The sequence below is a fragment of the Somniosus microcephalus genome, chromosome 24 (assembly GCF_052327205.1).
Source record: "Somniosus microcephalus isolate GS21.2 chromosome 24, FLI_Smic_1.0, whole genome shotgun sequence".
In the NCBI taxonomy this organism is placed as follows: domain Eukaryota; kingdom Metazoa; phylum Chordata; class Chondrichthyes; order Squaliformes; family Somniosidae; genus Somniosus; species Somniosus microcephalus.
The window spans coordinates 16,886,878-16,900,620 of NC_141010.1; the positions used below are offsets into that span (position 1 = coordinate 16,886,878).

General features: G+C 45.6%; 1 protein-coding gene across 2 annotated transcripts in view; it reads left to right on the plus strand.

Annotated features, from left to right (window-relative positions):
* Positions 1 to 13,743, plus strand: part of LOC147101093 (tumor necrosis factor receptor superfamily member 16-like) — a 200,384-nt gene that overhangs the window by 108,298 nt on the left and 78,343 nt on the right. The gene's annotated exons all lie outside the window — the stretch shown is intronic.

Here is a 13,743-nt window from a genome sequence, read left to right on the forward strand (position 1 = left end):
TTCAGGTCAAGGAGGCAGCGGACAGCACTATAGTAAGGTTTGACTGCAGTCTACTGCCCGCTTCATATGCACTCTGGGATACAAACTGAATTATCAAAGAGGTTGCATTTGATCTAATGTTTAGCAAAGAGCTTGAGAAGTTAGAGAGTTTAGACACTGGGGAATATTTAGCCATAAATAATTATAAAATCATTTGATTTGGCCTTCTGACATACATTGATTCAAGGGCAGTGCAATGCATGTAGGATATCTGATCTTAAGGCAATAGAGTAGGATTGAGAAGATTACACTGTTACCCAGTAAATGCAGATTTGATTTAAGCATTCAAAAAGGGACAAATTACTAACTCAACAGGAATCTAAGGAAATACAAACTACATAATCCCAATGATTAATATCAAATCTTAGTGAGTGAATATCAGTAATATAAGTATTGCCAATTTGACTGAACACTGTTTGAGGTGAGGTAATCAAGATGACTTTGTGAATCACATATAACAACAATGCTGGAGAAATGATTTGAAAAGTTGTCTACCAACTCATGGTTTTTGAGTTCACGTGCAAAGACCTTTCATTCTAACACTAAGTTATTTGAATTTTTGCCTCGGGAAATGATCCCTAAAAAGGCATCAAACGCAACTTGGGTATAGACAAGAAACTAGTCAGTGGGGTAGGCAAGAAGAGGCAAAATGCATCTGGTACAGTATGGAAGCAGAGAAAGAGACAAAGGTTAGAGATGGAAGCAGACAAGCAATGGTAATACCTGCAAGCTGCAAGTTGCTTTGTTTGTGACCCCAGCACTGTACAAATTAATGCCTCAGGTGAACTGGAGCCGAAAGGTCGCCATCAGTCAAAGCAATATGCTCAAAAATCAAAGTCAATTTGTTGTATTCTTACAAGGCATGTCGTAGTGACATCATGGTATGGCTGCATCCCTGAACTGCACATTTACAAGATGAAAACAAGTACACCCTTTCTCTGCCAGAGGTTATTATTTACGCCTTTCCCAAAATGCACATCACTGAAGGAAAGCTGTCATTTCCATTTAGCTTTGTGCAAGTAAGCTGCAAGTTCAGAGAAACCAGTTTCTTGTTTGACCACACCTGCCCATTCTAGAAGAGAAGAGAAGTTCATGACAGGTCAGGTTCAGGGGCAGAGATCTACTGAGATGATTAGAATATTGCTATAGCAATTCATCTATCTAATTCCACGATGACTTGGAAAAAAAATCAAAACCTGGAATCTTTGACAATTAAGCGGTTTAACCTGACTTCCCGAATGTTCAAAGCAAAATGCATTTCAATCATTACTGTGTTTCATAAGTCAACAAGAAATCCTTAAATATTGACACTACTGCTGCCTCAGATATTGCGGGCAGGATTTTCATTGGGCCGTGGAGGCGGGATTGGAGGCATGTTGGGGGTTAAAATCCCGATATCGGGGATCCCGACACCATCCTGCCCCCAACCCACCTCCATGCCAGTTTCAAAGGAGGCGGGTACCCGCCCCGCACTGGGACCCGCCTCCCCGAGGCGGGAAGGGGATTAGTGCCAATTAACTGCCTGTTAACAGGAAGATAACAGACAGTTTTTAGCCTAATCCCTATTTTTAATGTTGAAGTGTGGGATTCCCAACGGCTCCAAACCACGCCAAGCTAGAAGAGGTGGACCGTCGAGATGAAGGGCTTGGTGGGGTCGAGATGTCCGGTGTTCAGGTGAGTGATGGATGCATGAGTGCAAAGGTAAGTGTGTTTGGTGTGTGTAAAGTGTTTAAATAAGTTTTATATACCTTTACAGCCTTCTTTCCTCAGGTCTCGGGAGTCCTTCATCTCACCGGCACAGAAAGCAGAATGGCTGCGAGCTGTCAAAAATTGCAGCATTCAGCTTTCTGTTCTGGGGAGATCTCTAAATCATCCTGACAGGAAAGAATTAACTTGGAGTACAGATTGTCAGTGTTTGACAGCTTCAAACAGCTGTGAAACGCTGATATTTCATCTGTCAAAAGGTCTTGACAGATGAAATTTCAATCTGTGATGTCACCTGTTGCCAGGTGGCCCTTAATTGGCCTGCTGAACCCACTGGGCAGGCTCAACAAGGTCACTCAAGTCAAAATCGCGTGGGTTGGCTAGAACTCGATGGAGGTGGGACTACAACCCCGAAAGTTGTAGTCCCGCCTCCAACCCGACTCCTCAATGAAAATCCAGCCCTGTGTGTGGGCACTTTGTTTTATTTAGCAGGCTGTCTTCCAGTCATAGCGTTTCCCACAGGAAACCGTCGAGAGCTTGGATGTCTCGTTATGGCCAGTAGAAAAACAAGGCAACTTGTGTCAATCAAGATTAGAGGGTAAATTTTACATCCATGGGAGTGTGCGTATCCAAAATTCAGGTGCAGAGTCAGCTTGATATGTTGCCTGCATCATTTTCCATCCAGTAAAACATAGTGAGTAGAGAATGGCGTGGGCCAAGAATTCAGTGCCACTTCCATACCCACATTCCCATTGTGTGCCCCCGTTATGCAAAGCTGTGCACCAGGGGTGCTTAGTTGTACAAATTTAAGGACTCTTGTTATAGAAGGAAGTAATGTTATCTTATTCTTTCTTCAAGTTCTAGTGTATTTACATATTTCATGTGAACACACAAAGCAAGGTTAAAAAACCTTGATAATGATAATGTAAGTTCATTAAGTGTTACAGTTAAAATGCAGAGTAATACAAAGAAAACACGTTGTTAGATAAAAGTAAAATACTTTTGTTTTAAGAAAGGGAGATGTAATGATATCAGCAAATAGTGATGGTATTTGCCTGTTTGATTATGATGCCTTACCAGCATATTTGCCTGTTTGATTATTTATGCCTTACCAGCATATTTGCCTGATTGATTATTTATGCCTGACCAGCAGAGGGCATGTGAGAGACAAGCAGTTTAGTTTTAGTTTCATTTTAGATGGATCTCTAAGATGGTGTCTCCTGTAATGCTGTTAACTGAGTTGAACATACTTTAGATAAAAAGTCATTCTCTTTCATGAATGTGTCGTCATTGAACCCACATACAAATCGATACATGGCCCCTGCATTCTTGTCAGCTAATTAATTTCATTGGTGTACCATAATAACCAAGATTACTTAACAGAGACAAATGCAACTTGAAACATTCTACCGTTGATTTAATCCAGGGAAAGATTTACATAGAATTTACGGCACAAACACAGGTCATCCAGCCCAACTGGTCGATGCCTTACAAGGCCTGGTAGTGAATGCTGCTGACACTGGGTAACAAGATGCCTATACAGCAATAATAATTTGAAAAGCACTATTTATCAAGAATGGATTACAGCACAGAAACAGGCCATTCAACCCAACTGGTCTGTGCTGGTGTTCATGCTCCACACGAGCCTCCTCCCACACCCTACTTCATCTAATCATATCAGCTTAACCTTCTATTCCTTTCCCCCTCATGTACTTATCTAGATTCCCCGTAAATGCATCTGTGCTATTTGCCTCAACTACTCCCTGTGGTAGTAAGTTTCACATTCTAACCACTCTCTGGGTAAAGAAGTTTCTCCTGAATTCCTTATTGGATTTATTAGTGACTATCTTATATTTATGACTCCTAAGTTTGAATTCCCCACAAGCGGAAACATTTTCTCTACGTTTACCCTAACAAACCCCGTCATAATTTTAAAGACCTCTATTGGATCACCCCTCAGCCTTCTCTTTTCTAAAGAAAGGAGTCCCCAGGCTGTTCAGCCTCTACTGATAGTTATAACCTCCCAGTTCTGGTATTATCCATGTAAATCTTTTATGCACCTTCTCTGGTGTCTCTATATCCCTTTTGTAATATGGAGTCAAGAACTGTGCTCTAGTTGTGGTCTAACCAAGGTTCGATACAAATTTAACATCACTTCTCTGCTTTTCAATTCTATTCCTCTAGAAATGAACCCCAGTGCTACTTTTAATGATTTGTGAATCTGTACTTCTAGATCTCTTTGTTCCTCTACTCCATTAAGACTCTTAAATTTCAAGGAATATTTAGTCTTCTTATTTCTCCTACCAAAATACACATTTATCTATATTGATAAGGTACAGTAACAAGTCTCCAAATCTGATTCAAATGTTGTTATCTGGAATATGGGAATGTAACTTTCACTTGTATCCTGTATTTTTGAGGAGTGTGGATTGGATGTAATAATTTTCGATAAGTTTGTCATTCAGATACAGTGGGCTCGATTTTCCAAGCCCCGTGGAGGCGGGTTTGGAGGCGGGAGTGGTGGGAAAATTGCAGAATCGGGGGGCAGGAACCCATCCCGCCCCCAACCCGCCTCCGTGCCAATGTCCCAGGAGGCGGGTACCCGACCTGTGCTGGGAGCCGCCTCCCCGAGGCGGGAAGGGGATTAGTGCCAATTAACTGCCTGTTAACAGGTAGTTAACAGGCAGTTTTTTGCCTGATCCCTATTTTTAGCCCTGAAGTGTGGGCTGTCCGACAGCTCCGAACAGCGCCAAGTTAGCGAGGCGGACCGTCGGTCTGCAGTGGTTGGAGGGGTCGAGATGTCCGTTGTGCAGGTGAGTGATGGGTGCATGTGTGCAGAGGTAAGTGTGTGAGGTAAGTGTAAAGTGTTTTAATAAGTTTTACTTACCTTTACTTTCTCCTGCAGGCTTCCTTCCTTCAGTTCTCGGGAGTCCCTCAGCTCACCGGCACAGAAAGCAGAATGGCTGCTGAACTGTCAAAAGCTGCAGCCTCTGCTTTCTGGTCGGGAGAGATCTCTAACTGAGTCTGAGTAGAAGGACTCAAGTCAGAAGACAGATTCTCAGTGTTTGACAGCTTCACAGAGCTGTCAAACGCTGATTTTTCATCTGTCAAAAGCTCTTGACAGATGAAATGTCAATCGCTGACGTCACCAGTAACCAGGTGTCCCTTAATTGGCCTGCTGAGCCCGCTGGGTGGACTTAACAAGGTCAATCAAGGGAAAATAGTGTGGGTTGGCCACAAGCCGATGGAGGCGGGGCTACAACCCAAAAAGTGGGAGTCCCGCCTCCAAAAGCTCCCCATTGACAAAATCGAGCCCAGTAAATCAACGATTGAAACCTTCAAACTGCTGTAACCAACTACAGGAAACTTTGTGTTATCCGGAGGCTAAGTGTCCGGCAAGCTCGAGCCACTGGCAAAAATCAGGAGCCGTTTTGTTAGGTTTTTTTCTTCTCGTGGCTTTTTTTTTTCAACAGTCAGGCCCTGGAAAGTCTCTCTGAAGCTGTTGCTAAGCTACAGAGATGCTTCCAAGGTACGGGCCGACTGTTTAGAAGCTGTTGCTAAGCAACATGTGTTTGTTGTCAGATACGGAGATGAAAAGCTCCGTATGCTTCAACATTAACGTTGGTGTGTCCGGCAGTTTTGAGGGAACGGCAACAGCTCGGTCCCGTCGGTGCCGGATAGCACAAAGTTTCCTGTAATGCACTAATGATTCCTGTGTGCACTCTCTACGAAATCAAAATTGTGTATATCTCTCATCCGATATGAAATCTTAAAATGTTGTTTTGTTAGAGCATGGAAGCTTGTTTTACGGAACAATGGGCCATATTTTGCAACCCTGAGGTGTGCACGCGCCCGTAGGGGCCACGCAAGTTCTGGGTTTAGGATTGCGCTGCGCATGCGCTGAAACCCGGCACTTGCGATCTGTCAAGAATCTTCTTGACAAATTCTCCGCATCCCCAGGAGAAGGGCCTCCGCGGGCGGAGAGTTGCGCTATTTGCCCAACTTCCGCCCACTGAAAGGCCGTGGAATTCTTATGCCTGGTAAAAGCAAGCATAAGGCCTGCTTTAACCAGCATAAGAGTTTTAATAAATAGAAAAATAAGGTAAGTTTATTTTTAGCCCCATTAAAACAAATATTTTTTTTTCAAAATATTAAATTTTTGTTTAAAATATTTAATTAAATGCCATTTAAATGAATTTTATATATGTAATTTAAATTTTTTTTATTTCATGTGTTCATTATTTTTTTAAGTCATCCCCATTCATACTTATGACAATTCCGTATGTACGGAACTCCCATAAGTATGAATGGGGATTCCCTTCTTTCATTTGTTGGGCTGGAGCACGTGATCCCAGGGGCGCTTGCGAACCGCCTGCGCCCCTGGGATACGCGGGTCTCTGCGCATTTCTACCAGGAGAGGCCCAGGATCGCAAGCCACCGTATCTCCCTGACCGCCAGGTAAAGATGTAGATTTTTTGATGATCGGAGGCCGCGGGAGGCCTCCCATTGCAAATTCAGGCCCAATGTGTTTTACAAAATTATACGTTGGTTTCAAATGTGCTTTTAATTATAGTAATGCGATGATGGTATCACAATAGCATGTTGTAGCTCAGCCTCAATCTAACACATGGCAACGGAGCTAGTACAAGCAATTGCTGGCTTTTCAAATTCAAATTGTTGCAATTTTGGATGTCCACTTGAAACACCTGACTCCACCTCCCACTCTATGCTCTTGTGCTGTTCATTACTGGGACTGCTATGTTGATACTTCAAAATCTTCCCATTCATTAAGGTCACTAATATCAGTCCTGGAGTAAAATATTCATTTTTTGACATGACTGTGCAGCTATGAAAACTACATTAATAACCTTATCAAGCAAAGTTAAGCACCTTGGAATGTTCTACTATGGTATAGGTGCTATATAAATGCAAATTGTTGTTGTTTATCTTTCTCACTTTGCACTGATGTTTATTAATCCATTTTTGACGAGTATGAGTTCTCAGAGCTGCACTAGACATGGGCAATAGACTGTTACCATTTCCTACCAACATTACACTGTATTTTACTCATATTTACCTTTTTGCTAAGATTAGCACAGAAAAATAAATACAGACTGATGTAAAAAGACGACTGAGCGCTTGGTTTGAGTATAAAACAAGGCTTTAATCAACTGTTTCACAACCATGAGATTCTAGTTACAGGAAACTTTGGTTTATCCGGAGGTTGTATGTCCGGAATACTCGATCTAACAGCAAAAATCAGGAGCCGTAAGTTTTTTTAGTTCTCGTTCTTTTTTTTTTCCCCAGTCAGGCACTGCAAGGTCTGTAGCTATAGCAACAGCTTTAGCTAGAGACGCTTGCAGCTGCAGCTGACTCTTTAGAAGCTGTTGCTAAGCAACAGTGTTTGTTGTCAGATACGGAGATGAAAACCTCCGTATGCTTCAACATTAACTTTGTATGTCCGGCAGTTTTGATAGATCGGCAACACGCCGGTCCCGTCGGTGCCGGATATCACAAAGTTTCCTGTACATCACTAGTTCCTGGTTACAGAAACGTTCTGAACAAGCTGGGCCCACGCCCGAGTTTTTATACTCCTTGGACGGCGCCACCAGCTGGCCGCCCAGTGTTATTTCATGAGTCATTTCTCCATGAATAAGATTCATGACACTGACCTCAATGTGTTTTTGAAGAAAAAGGGACAGAGGAATATAAAGAAAAGGCAGGATTCTGGGGTTAAGATCAAGGTGGCAGGACAAGTTGATAAGGCGATTATAAAAATCATACAGGATCCATGGCTTTATAAATAGAGGCATAGGGCTCGATTTTGTCAATGGGGAGCTTTTGGAGGCAGGACTCCCACTTTTTGGGTTGTATTCCCGCCTCCATCGACTTGTGGCCAACCCACACAATTTTCCCTTGATTGACCTTGCCAGCGGGCTCAGCAGGGCAATTAAGGGATACCTGGTTACTGGTGACGTCAATACACTGTTAAAACCCCAGTTACACCTAATCCAACAAGGTCTAACTGTTACTGGGTATTTAACAGCGATATTACCGCAAAAAAGCCCAAGTTTTTGTTAGTTTCACTGATTTCCCTGATTACACTGATTGCCGGCTATGGATGGGGGGTGTGGGGGGCCACAGTGCAGCCAGTGTCGGAGCTGTGAATGACTGACCGCAACTTCAGGATTTCCACGTTAAGATGCTACATCCTGAAGTTGCGGTCAGTTTCAAAGGGGTAATAACAGCGAACGCTGTTCGTAGCGCTGTTGTTACCCACCGCAAATTCCGGGCCATTGTGTGCAGTTCTGGGCACCTCACTTTAGGAAGGATGTCAAGGCCTTGGAGAGGGTGGAGAGGAGATTTACTGGAATGGTACCAGGGATGAGGGACCAGTTATGTGAAGAGGCTGGAGAAGCTGGGATTGTTCTCCTTAGAGCAGAGAGATTTAATAGATGTGTTCAAAATTATGAGGGTTTTGATTGAGTAAATAAGAAGCAACTGTTTCCAATGGCAGGACGGTCGGTAACCAGAGGCACAGATTTAAGATAATTGGCAAAAGAACCAGAGGGGAGATGAGGAGAAATAGTTTTATGCAGCAAATTATTATGATCTGAAAGGGCGGTGGAAGTAGATTCAATAGTAACTTTCAAAAAAGAATTGGATAAATACTTGAAAAGGGAAAAAAAAGTGCAAGGCTGTAGGGAAAGAGCAGGGAGTGGGACTAACTGAATGGCTTCTTCAAAGAGCCCGCACAGGCACGATGGGCCAAATGGCTTCCTTCTGTGCTGTATGATTCAGAGATCAACCAAAGGGATGCACATTCATTGGGAGAAGTAACTGCCTCATTCCAACACTTCCCATGTCTAGACTTAAATTACAATTACTAAACACAGTGCCCTGCATTATGGCTTTTTAAAAGCACAAGCTGCAGAATCCTCTCCCAGAAAATTACACAGAGCTTGGCCTCTTTCCTCCATGAAAAACACAAACAAGTTTATAAGTTAAAGGTCACAGACAAGCATCACTTACTGAAGTAGGATTTGATTAGCTCTGAATTAGCTGTTTGTTCTCCCCCTCTTCCCCTCCCCGCTCCCTCCCCTCTCTCCATCCCCTCTCCCACTCCCCACTCCCTCCCCTCTCCTCTCCCTCCCCTCCCCTCTCCTTCCCCTCCCTCCATCCCATCTCACCCCTCCCCTCTCCCTCCCCTCCCCTCCCCGCTCACTCCCCTCCCCTCCCGCTCCCTCCCCTCTCTCCATCCCGTCTCACCCCACCCATCTCCCTCTCCTCCCCTCTCTTCCTCCTCTCCCCTCCCCTCCCCGCTCCCTCCCCTCGCTCCATCCTATCTCACCCCTCCCCTCTCCCTCCCCTCCCCGCTCCCTCCCCTCTCCCCATCCCATCTCACCGCTCCCCTCTCCCTCCCCTCTCTCCATCCCGTCTCACCCCACCCATCTCCCTCCCCTCCCCTCTCTTCCTTCCCTCTCTCCCTCCTCTCCCCTCTCCCCCTCCCCTCTCCTCTCCCCCTCCCCTCTCCTCTTCCCCTCTCCTCTTCCCCTCTCCTCTTCCCCTCTCCTCTTCCCCTCCCCCTCCCCTCTCTCCCTCCCCTCTCTCCCTCCCCTCTCTCCCTCCCCTCTCTCCCTCCCCTCTCTCCCTCCTCTCCCCTCCCCTCTCCTCTCCCTCTCTCCCTCCCCTCCCCCCCTCCCCCCTCCCGCCTCCCCTCTCTCCCTCCCTCTCTCCCTCCCTCTCTCCCTCCCCTCTCCCTCCCTCCCCTCTCCCCCTCCCCTCTCCCCCTCTCCTCCTCTCCCCCCTCCCCTCTCTCCCTCTCCTCTCCCCTCTCCCCCTCCCTCTCTCCCTCCCCTCCCCCTCCCCTCCCTCTCTCCCTCCACTCTCCCTCCACTCTCCCTCCCTCTCCCTCTCTCTCCCTCTCCCCTCTCCCCCTCCCCTCTCCCCCCCACAAAATTCTAGGCTGACACTCCAGTGCTGTCTTTCGGATGAGACGTTAAACCGAGGCCCTCGTCTGCTCTCAGGCGGATATAAAAGATCCCATGGCACTATTTTGAAGAAGAGCAGGGGAGTTATCCCCGGTGTCCTGGCCAATATTTATCCCTCAACCAACATCATTAAAACAGATTATCTGGCCATTATCACATTGCTGTTTGTGGGAGCTGGCTGTGGGCAAATTGGCTGCCGTGTTTCCTACATTACAACAGTGACTACACTTCAGAAAGTACTTCATTGGCTGTAAAGTGCTTTGGGACGTCTGGTGGATGTGAAAGGTGCTACATAAATGCAAGTCTTTTTTCTTTTTTCCTGTTGTAATTGCAATGAGATAAATGACCAGATGATTTGTTTTTAAGTTTCCTGGTTTTACTGTTCACAGAAACTGGTGATACGTTTTGCTATGAATCTATCAAGATGTACTTTAAATGCCTGCGGGTCTCCAAATTTCCCTTATAGGTTACATTTTCCTCTTTAGTTCTGGGGCTTTTTTGAACTGAACTACTATTGTTTGTTTTGTTTGGATTTTCTTCCCTCTAAGATCATTCCCCACCCCTTCCATCTCCCTATCTAACTCCAAGTCGATCTGATCCAAAGCCTCTGTCAGTGTTGCTCCAAAACTGGCCACTAGGAGGTGTGTGTGTGAGCAGCCCAAAGTGGCCTTGCATCCAATGCCCCCCTTCCCCACAATGCAGAACCACTGGGCTGTGCTACCAAACGACCAAGACGCCTTTTGCACTGCAATATATATAAATAAAAACACACACATTTACATTTTTAAAAACTTTATTTGTTAAATAGATGGAGTACAACCCATGAATAATTCAGTCAGGAAAGCTCAACCTGCAGTCTGGTCAGATCCCGACGCAAAGGTCAAAAAGTCATTGGAGGGTGAGAAACATTTTCCTTCTGCGACAACGCAAACAACAAGCTCACAATGTTTTTAAAGGAGTGCTGTAGAAATAAGGTGTAGTTAGAATTCTTTTCTGGCATGGTGATTGAGTGAAAATGCCAGGAGCAGATAGATGCACATTTTAAGCCGCAGATGCTGTCCTGAAGGAGTGGCAGAATTACAGGAACTGCGATTTACAAGTCCTCTTTCAAAAAAGCAGTGGCATATCCAGTTCTGTCTGTTGTACTTGTTGTGCATCATAACAAGCAGTGGTTTGCCAATGGCTTTTGGCAAAAGGAACCGTGTGAAAGTGTGCCGCGCACAATTTGGGCCATGGGCAATCACTTCTCAAGCTGTCAGCCTTGACGGTGATCAGCCTTCACCTTGGCGGCACGGTGGCATAGTGGTTAGCACTGTTGCCTCACAGCGCCAGGGACCCGGGTTCGAATCCGGCCTCGGGTGACTGTCTGTGTGGAGTTTGCACATTCTCCCCGTGTTTGCGTGGGTTTCCTCCGGGTGCTCCGGTTTCCTCCCACAGTCCAAAGATGTGCGGGTTAGGTTGATTGGCTATGATAAATTGACCCTTAGTGTTAGGGGGATTAAATACGTGGGGTTATGGGGATAGGGTGGGATATGTGTTGGTGTAGGGGTTACAGGGATCGGGTGGGATATGTGTCGGTGCAGGCTCGATGGGCCGAAATGGCCTCTATCTGCACTGTGGGGTTTCTGTGATCTGTGATTATCACAACAGTGTGAGTCATCAGTTCTAGAAAATGGGTTTTGCATCCCCAGTGTTGACTCCTGGAGCTGTACTTGTGTTGAGAGACCATATCCAATGCTGTGCCAGTGGTACATCGCGCCTGATGCAGGCATACCATGTGGATCTCAACACTGTTTTAATTTGTTCAGGAGAGGTGGGTAACATTGACAAGGTCCCATTTATTGTCCATCCCTAATTGCCCAGAAAAGGTGTTGGTGGGACTCTTTGAACCACTGCTGTCCTTTTGGGGTTATTGCTGGGAAGGTATAGTTCTAGATGCTGGCAGCTTTCTGATTCCTACCCCATGTGACCATTAGTCACATGTGACCTTAAACAGTGAGTGTGGTTGGCTATTTGAAAAATGGTCAATAGAATCATAGAAAGTTACAGCACGGAAGGAGGCCATTTCGGCCCATTGTGTCCGTGCTGGCCAAAGAAAGCAGACCCAGCCTATCCAGTCTTTCCTCATTGCTAAAATTCTTCAGTCCTGGCAACATCCTCATAAATCTCCTCTCTAGTGCAATCACATCTTTCCTGTAATGTAGTGACCAGAACTGCACGCAGTACTCTAGCTGAGGCCAAACTAGTGTTTTATACAGTACTGCCAAGGCTAATCTTATCCACGGCTGGTATCTATAAACATCCACTTTCCAGTTGTCTCCCTCTCCTTGGTGTGACACGGGTGCCAGTTGCCCTCTAGAATCTAGTGCAAGTGCCCATTGTTTCTGTGTGAGCCTCGATGCTGAGCATAGGCAGGCTTTTCAACTGCATGGACATCATTGGTGAGTCTGATCCTGCCCACACCTGACCTTGAGTATTGTGTGCAGTTTTGGTCACCTTATCTGAGGAAGGATGTTCTTGCCATGGAGGAAATGCAGCGAAGATTCACCAGACTGATACCTGGGATGGCAGGAATGACGTATGAGGAGAGATTGGGTCGATTGGGCTTATACTCGCTGGAGTTTAGAAGAATTAAAGGGGATCTCATTGAAACTTATAAAATTCTAACGACTAGACAGACTAGATGCAGGAAGGATGTTCCCGATGGCGGGGGAGTCCAGAACCAGGGGTCACAGTCTAAAGATAAGGGGTAAGCCATTTAGGACAGAGATGAGGAGGAATTTCTTCACCCAGAGAGTGGTGAACCTGTGGAATTCTCTACCACAGAAGGCAGTAGAGGCCAATTCATTAAATATATTCAAGAAGGAGTTAGATATATTTCTTAAGGCTAAAGGGATCAAGGGATATGGGGAGAAAGCAGGGACAGGGTACTGAATTTGGATAATCAACCATGATTTCATTAAATGGCGGAGCAGGCTCGAGGGGCCGAATGGCCTACTCCTGCTCCTATCTTCTATGTTTCTAGAAACATAGAAACATAGAAGATAGGAGCAGGAGTAGGCCATTCGGCCCTTCGAGCCTGCTCCGCCATGCAACGAGATCATGGCTGATCATCCAAACCCTAGCACCCGGTCCCTACACCGACAGCCATCCCACCCAAGCCCTATCCCAGTAACCCCGTAACCCCACATATTTAATCCCCCCTAACACTAAGGGCCAATTTTTATCATGGCCAATCAACCTAACCCGCACATCTTTGGACTGTGGGAGGAAACCGGAGCACCCGGAGGAAACCCACGCGAACACGGGGAGAATGTGCAAACTCCACACAGACAGTCACCCGAGGCCGGATTTGAACCCGGGTCCCTGGCGCTGTGAGGCAACAGTGCTAACCACTATGCCACCGTGCTGTGTCATTCTGTGACATCTACGCATGCACACTTCACTGGGTAGCAGTCAGGAGCAGACACGACGGCTAGTTGTCTTCTTGACTCTGGAGCGTGGAGTACAATTCGAGTGGCCCGTCACCAGCCCAAATAAGAGCAGTCAATTCAGCACAAACCAGTGATTAAACCTAGTAAACCAGCTGATTTATATTGTGCATCTAATCACTGGATCAACTTACGGAACCAGTGGGAGAGCTCGCTTGAGCCATTTGGCTGAGTGTAAAGGGGCAGAAATGTCTTGTAAGCATGATTTCTGTGCTTTAACACAAACCACATGTGAAATGCTCACACAGCAAGTACAGTCATGTCTTGTAGGTGGGAAAGTACATGATATACAAGGAAGAACACATTCAGCTGTGCAGTGCTAGCTTCATAATACTCTTACCCAATACACTTCAGCTAGTTACATTAATAGTAAAACAAAATCCCTCCTCACATCCTCGTGCGCTCAGATTTAAAAAAAAATCAGAGTTAAAAGCATTTGAGGCATTCCCATCGGATACTGTACAAATATTTCCCATCACTCACTTTCCCCATGGATACAATACAAGCTGGTCTAGACA